Source organism: Ranitomeya variabilis, chromosome 5 (assembly GCF_051348905.1).
Source record: "Ranitomeya variabilis isolate aRanVar5 chromosome 5, aRanVar5.hap1, whole genome shotgun sequence".
NCBI classification, from domain to species: domain Eukaryota; kingdom Metazoa; phylum Chordata; class Amphibia; order Anura; family Dendrobatidae; genus Ranitomeya; species Ranitomeya variabilis.
Window position 1 is genome coordinate 383,948,857 of NC_135236.1, and position 7,421 is coordinate 383,956,277.

A 7,421-nucleotide genomic window follows, 5' to 3' on the forward strand; every position below is an offset into this window, starting at 1 on the left:
TCGATTTTGCTAAACCTATTTTCATACTACGTTTGTCATTTTCATCTTAAATCACCGCCAATATATGTGGGGGCCTCTGTCTGCCTTTCGGGGAAATTTCTCTAGAGGTGAGCCAGGACTATATTTTCCTCTGCCAGGATTAGTTAGTCCTCCGGCCGGCGCTGGGCGTCTAGGGATAAAACGCAGGCTACGCTACCCGGCTACTGTTAGTTGTGCGGCAGGTTTAGTTCATGGTCAGTTTAAGTTTCCATCCTTCCAAGAGCTAGTTCCTATGTATGCTGGGCTATGTTCTCTTGCCATTGAGAACCATAACAGTTTGACCGGCCCTAAAGGGTTAAATTAATTGGCAGAGAAAGGAGAGAAAAAAGAAGTCTGCTGAAAAATTTTTTTTTTTTTTTTTTTTCCTTCAGTTCTGAGTGTGCTTTCTATTGAATCACTTGCAAGTCTGCCTATATTGCAGCCTTCCTCTCTCTCTCTCCTTCTAATCCTGGAATGGCTCTGTGTTCACCTGTTTAAAATGGATATTCAGAGTTTAGCTGCAGGTTTGAATAATCTCACCACGAAAGTTCAAAATTTACAAGATTTTGTTGTTCATGTTCCTATATCTGAACCTAGAATTCCTTTGCCTGAATTTTTCTCGGGGAATAGATCTTGCTTTCAAAATTTCAAAAATAATTGCAAGTTGTTTTTGTCCCTGAAATCTCGCTCTGCTGGAGATCCTGCTCAGCAGGTCAGGATTGTGATTTCCTTGCTCCGGGGCGACCCTCAAGATTGGGCTTTTGCATTGGCTCCAGGGGATCCTACGTTGCTCAATGTGGATGCGTTTTTTCTGGCCTTGGGGTTGCTTTATGAGGAACCTCATTTAGAGCTTCAGGCGGAAAAAGCCTTGATGTCCCTATCTCAGGGGCAAGATGAAGTTGAAATATACTGCCAAAAATTCCGTAAATGGTCTGTGCTTACTCAGTGGAATGAGTGCGCCCTGGCGGCGAATTTCAGAGAGGGTCTCTCTGATGCCGTTAAGGATGTTATGGTGGGGTTCCCTGTGCCTGCGGGTCTGAATGAGTCCATGACAATGGCTATCCAGATCGATAGACGTCTGCGGGAGCGCAAACCTGTGCACCATTTGGCGGTGTCTACTGAGAAGACGCCAGAGAATATGCAATGTGATAGAATTCTGTCCAGAAGCGAACGGCAGAATTTTAGACGAAAAAATGGGTTGTGCTTTTATTGTGGTGATTCAACTCATGTTATATCAGCATGCTCTAAGCGTACTAAGAAGCTTGATAAGTCAGTTTCAATTGGCACTTTTCAGTCTAAGTTTATTCTATCTGTGACCCTGATTTGTTCTTTATCATCTATTACCGCGGATGCCTATGTCGACTCTGGCGCCGCTTTGAGTCTTATGGATTGGTCCTTTGCCAAACGCTGTGGGTATGATTTAGAGCCTCTTGAAACTCCTATACCTCTGAAGGGGATTGACTCCACCCCATTGGCTAGTAATAAACCACAATACTGGACACAAGTAACTATGCGAATTAATCCGGATCATCAGGAGATTATTCGCTTTCTTGTGCTGTATAATCTACATGATGTGTTGGTGCTTGGATTGCCATGGCTGCAATCTCATAACCCAGTCCTCGACTGGAACGCTATGTCTGTGTTAAGCTGGGGATGTAAGGGGATGCATGGGGACGTACCTTTGGTTTCCATTTCGTCATCTATTCCCTCTGAGATTCCTGAATTCTTGTCTGACTATCGTGACGTTTTTGAAGAACCTAAGCTTGGTTCATTACCTCCGCACCGGGAGTGCGATTGTGCCATAGATTTGATTCCGGGTAGTAAATACCCTAAGGGTCGTTTATTTAATCTGTCTGTGCCTGAACATGCTGCTATGCGAGAATATATAAAGGAGTCCTTGGAAAAGGGACATATTCGTCCTTCGTCATCTCCCTTAGGAGCCGGTTTTTTCTTTGTGTCTAAGAAAGATGGCTCTTTGAGGCCGTGTATTGATTATCGGCTTTTGAATAAAATCACGGTTAAATATCAATATCCGTTGCCACTGCTGACTGATTTGTTTGCTCGCATAAAGGGGGCCAAGTGGTTCTCTAAGATAGATCTCCGTGGGGCGTATAATTTGGTGCGAATTCAGCAGGGGGATGAGTGGAAAACCGCATTTAATACGCCCGAGGGCCACTTTGAGTATTTGGTGATGCCTTTTGGCCTTTCAAATGCCCCTTCAGTCTTTCAGTCCTTTATGCATGACATTTTCCGTGATTATTTGGATAAATTTATGATCGTGTATCTGGATGATATTCTGATTTTTTCGGATGACTGGGACTCTCATGTCCAGCAGGTCAGGAGGGTTTTTCAGGTTTTGCGGTCTAATTCCTTGTGTGTGAAGGGTTCTAAGTGCGTTTTTGGGGTTCAAAAGATTTCCTTCTTGGGATACATTTTTTCCCCCTCTTCCATCGAGATGGATCCTGTCAAGGTTCGGGCTATTTGTGATTGGACGCAACCCTCTTCTCTTAAGAGTCTTCAGAAATTTTTGGGCTTTGCTAACTTTTATCGTCGATTTATTGCTGGTTTTTCTGATGTTGTTAAACCATTGACTGATTTGACTAAGAAGGGTGCTGATGTTGCTGATTGGTCCCCTGCTGCTGTGGAGGCCTTTCGGGAGCTTAAGCGCCGCTTTTCTTCCGCCCCTGTGTTGCGTCAGCCTGATGTTGCTCTTCCTTTTCAGGTTGAGGTCGACGCTTCTGAAATCGGAGCTGGGGCGGTTTTGTCGCAAAGAAGTTCCGACTGCTCCGTGATGAAACCTTGTGCTTTTTTTTCTCGTAAATTTTCGCCCGCCGAGCGGAATTATGATATTGGGAATCGGGAGCTTTTGGCCATGAAGTGGGCTTTTGAGGAGTGGCGTCATTGGCTTGAGGGGGCTAGACATCAGGTGGTGGTATTGACCGACCACAAAAATTTAATTTATCTTGAGTCCGCCAGACGCCTGAATCCTAGACAGGCGCGCTGGTCGTTGTTTTTCTCTCGGTTTAATTTTGTGGTGTCATACCTACCGGGTTCTAAGAATGTTAAGGCGGATGCCCTTTCTAGGAGTTTTGAGCCTGACTCCCCTGGTAATTTTGAACCTACAGGTATCCTTAAGGATGGAGTGATATTGTCTGCCGTTTCTCCAGACCTGCGGCGGGCCTTGCAGGATTTTCAGGCGGATAGACCTGATCGTTGCCCACCTGGTAGACTGTTTGTTCCTGATGATTGGACCAGTAAAGTCATTTCTGAGGTTCATTCTTCTGCGTTGGCAGGTCATCCTGGAATCTTTGGTACCAGGGATTTGGTGGCAAGGTCCTTCTGGTGGCCTTCCCTGTCACGAGATGTACGAGGCTTTGTGCAGTCTTGTGACGTTTGTGCTCGGGCCAAGCCTTGTTGTCCTCGGGCTAGTGGATTGTTGTTGCCCTTGCCTATCCCGAAGAGGCCTTGGACGCACATCTCGATGGATTTTATTTCGGATCTTCCTGTTTCTCAGAAGATGTCTGTCATCTGGGTGGTGTGTGACCGTTTCTCTAAGATGCTCCATTTGGTTCCCCTGCCTAAGTTGCCTTCTTCTTCCGAGTTGGTTCCTCTGTTTTTTCAAAATGTGGTTCGTTTGCATGGTATTCCGGAGAATATCGTTTCTGACAGAGGAACCCAATTCGTGTCTAGATTTTGGCGGGCATTCTGTGCTAGGATGGGCATAGATTTGTCTTTCTCGTCTGCTTTCCATCCTCAGACTAATGGCCAGACCGAGCGGACGAATCAGACTTTGGAGACATATTTGAGGTGTTTTGTGTCTGCAGATCAGGATGATTGGGTTGCTTTTTTGCCTTTAGCGGAGTTTGCCCTCAATAATCGGGCCAGCTCTGCCACCTTGGTGTCTCCTTTTTTCTGTAATTCGGGGTTTCATCCTCGATTTTCCTCCGGTCAGGTGGAATCTTCGGATTGTCCTGGAGTGGATGCTGTGGTGGAGAGGTTGCATAAGATTTGGGGGCAGGTGGTGGACAATTTGAAGTTGTCCCAGGAGAAGACTCAGCTTTTTGCCAACCGCCGGCGTCGGGTTGGTCCTCGGCTTTGTGTCGGGGACTTGGTGTGGTTGTCTTCTCGTTTTGTCCCTATGAGGGTTTCTTCTCCTAAGTTTAAGCCTCGGTTCATCGGCCCGTACAAGATATTGGAGATTCTTAACCCTGTGTCCTTCCGTTTGGACCTCCCTGCATCTTTTTCTATTCATAATGTTTTTCATCGGTCATTGTTGCGCAGGTATGGGGTACCGGTTGTGCCTTCCGTTGAGCCTCCTGCTCCGGTGTTGGTTGAGGGCGAGTTGGAGTACGTTGTGGAAAAAATCTTGGACTCCCGTGTTTCCAGACGGAAACTCCAGTATCTGGTCAAATGGAAGGGATACGGTCAGGAGGATAATTCTTGGGTGACTGCCTCTGATGTTCATGCCTCCGATCTGGTCCGTGCCTTTCATAGGGCTCATCCTGATCGCCCTGGTGGTTCTGGTGAGGGTTCGGTGCCCCCTCCTTGAGGGGGGGGGGTACTGTTGTGAAATTGGATTTTGGGCTCCCCCGGTGGCCACTGGTGGAATTGAACTTGTGTGCATCATCCCCTCTGTTCACCTGTTCCCATCAGGATGTGGGAGTCGCTATTTAACCTTGCTCCTCTGTCACTTCCATGCCGGTCAACATTGTAATCAGTAGCCTTTCTGTGCATGTTCCTGCTACCAGACAACTTCCAGCTAAGTCGGACTTTTGTCCTTGTTTGTTTTTTGCATTTTGTTCCAGTTCACAGCTGCAGTTTCGTTTCTGTGTCTGGAAAGCTCTTGTGATCTGAAATTGCCACTCTGATGTTATGAGTTAATACTAGAGTCTTAAAGTAATTTCAGGATGGTGTATTGATAGGGTTTTCAGCTGACCATGAAAGTACCCTTTCTGTCTTCCTGCTATCTAGTAAGCGGACCTCGATTTTGCTAAACCTATTTTCATACTACGTTTGTCATTTTCATCTTAAATCACCGCCAATATATGTGGGGGCCTCTGTCTGCCTTTCGGGGAAATTTCTCTAGAGGTGAGCCAGGACTATATTTTCCTCTGCCAGGATTAGTTAGTCCTCCGGCCGGCGCTGGGCGTCTAGGGATAAAACGCAGGCTACGCTACCCGGCTACTGTTAGTTGTGCGGCAGGTTTAGTTCATGGTCAGTTTAAGTTTCCATCCTTCCAAGAGCTAGTTCCTATGTATGCTGGGCTATGTTCTCTTGCCATTGAGAACCATAACAGTAATAGCAGTGGGATGTTCCTAACTCTCCCTAGACACCTCTTCACAGCCTAAGAACTAACTACCCCTAAAGAAGGAAATAGAAAGCTATCTTGCCTCAGAGAAAACCCCAAAAGGAAAGATAGCCCCCCACAAATATTGGCTGTGAGTGAAGAGGGAAATGACGTACACAGAAATGAAATCAGATTTCAGCAAAGGAGGCCAATACTAAACTTGTATATACAGCTACCGCTATAGTTTACAGTGACCAAGCTATTGCACAACTCTTGGGGAATCCGTTAATTTCAGCTAGAAGAGTGTAACCCCTACATAGAAAACATAACTTTTACTATCATCATTAAAAATTGAACAAACAAATAATAAACAAAGTGCTCACGCCGAAAACCGTGCAGATAAAAAACTGGTTGTGTCTCACCAATTGTAGACTCAGGTACCCATATAGATGGATCAGGGTGCCCGGGAGGGTCCAGTAACAAGATGGAGCAATGTGAAAGGGGATGGGGAATTGTTACCTATTCCCCTGTCGTGCCCCAGCATTAACTCCTGTCCTTACAAGGACAGGCCCAGATGAGCCCTACACTGGACACCCCCCGCCAGATGTATTAGTGAAAAGCGCCTCCCAACGTGTTTCTTCTCTAGTTGCAGAGATTCATCAGGGGAGTTCCATAAGTCCGTGAGCAAAGTTTAGCTCAGGTACCCAACATTTGAGGATATCAGCAGTGGCCGTATTTCCTCTGGTAACAGACAAATTTCTGTGTGGCCGTATGCCACAACCGGTGAGTAAACCAGATCTGGCACCCGCTGCCTATTTATGAAGATAGTGGGCAATATCCCCCCGGAAGTGAAAACCAGGATGAACACCCCCTATGTCACATACCCCAATCGATCGCTGCGCCACACTGCTTTCCACGTCTCTGGAACGCACGCCCGCTCCCATAGATGACCTGTATCCAGCCGCCGCTTGCACTGAGCGCGCCCGATAACCGGAAGTGCCGGCGCCATATTGGACGACCGACTTCCGGTGCGCCGTTAGTCATATGCGTTCCAGGGAGGGACACACACTATGACGTTGAGGTGTGTGCGCCGCAATATCCATCCAGCCCGCGGCAACCAGCCGCAAACGTGCGTCAAGGCCTGGGACGCACCCGCGCCTCCCAAGACATAGTTATAAGTGTGTGTTACCATCTGGAGCGCATTAACATTTTGAACCGTACGTTACCACAGCATATGTCCCAGGGTCACTACATGCCATTATTCAAAACCCTGTTCACATTTTGCATGGACCCTACATGGCTGGAAATGTCCAGACCAAGTATACTAAACTTGATAGACAGAGAGAAAAGGATACTGTGCGGTCAGTATTAAAAACTACAAAATCCACGCAGAGTTTACAAAAATGAACTCCACACCGACTCACGGTGTGGAGGGGCAAATCTGCTTTCCCAGAGCTTCCAGCTAGCCTGAATATGACATAGTGACAAGCTGGACAAAAAGAGACATATTTGCAGAGCAATAGAATCCAACCAAATGGACAAACAAGGACTAGCAAAAACTTATCTTTTGCTTACAAGGACAGGCCACATGAGAAATCCAAGGAGAGAACAAAATCTAAGCCAAGGACATTGACAGCTGGCATGAACTAAAGCCCAGAGCAGGTTTAAATAACAACCCAGGCAAGGCGATTAGTGAAGGCAGCTGCCACTGCTACCCAAAGGAGCAGCAGTTCCACTCGAAACCACCAGAGGGAGCCCAAGGGCAGAGCTCACAAAAATACCATTAGCAACCACAGGAGGGAGCTCCAGAACGGAATTCACAACAGTACCCCCCCCCCTTGAGGAGGGGTCACCGAACCCTCACCAGAGCTCCCAGGCCGATCAGGGCGAGCCAAATGGAAAGCACGAACCAAATCGGCAGCATGAACATCGGAGGCCACAACCCAAGAATTATCCTCCTGGCCATAACCCTTCCACTTGACCAGATACTGAAGCTTCCGCCTCGAAAAACGAGAATCCAAAATCTTCTCCACCAAATATTCCAATTCCCCCTCAACCAACACCGGAGCAGGAGGATCAACGGAGGGAACCATAGGTACCACATATCTCCGCAACA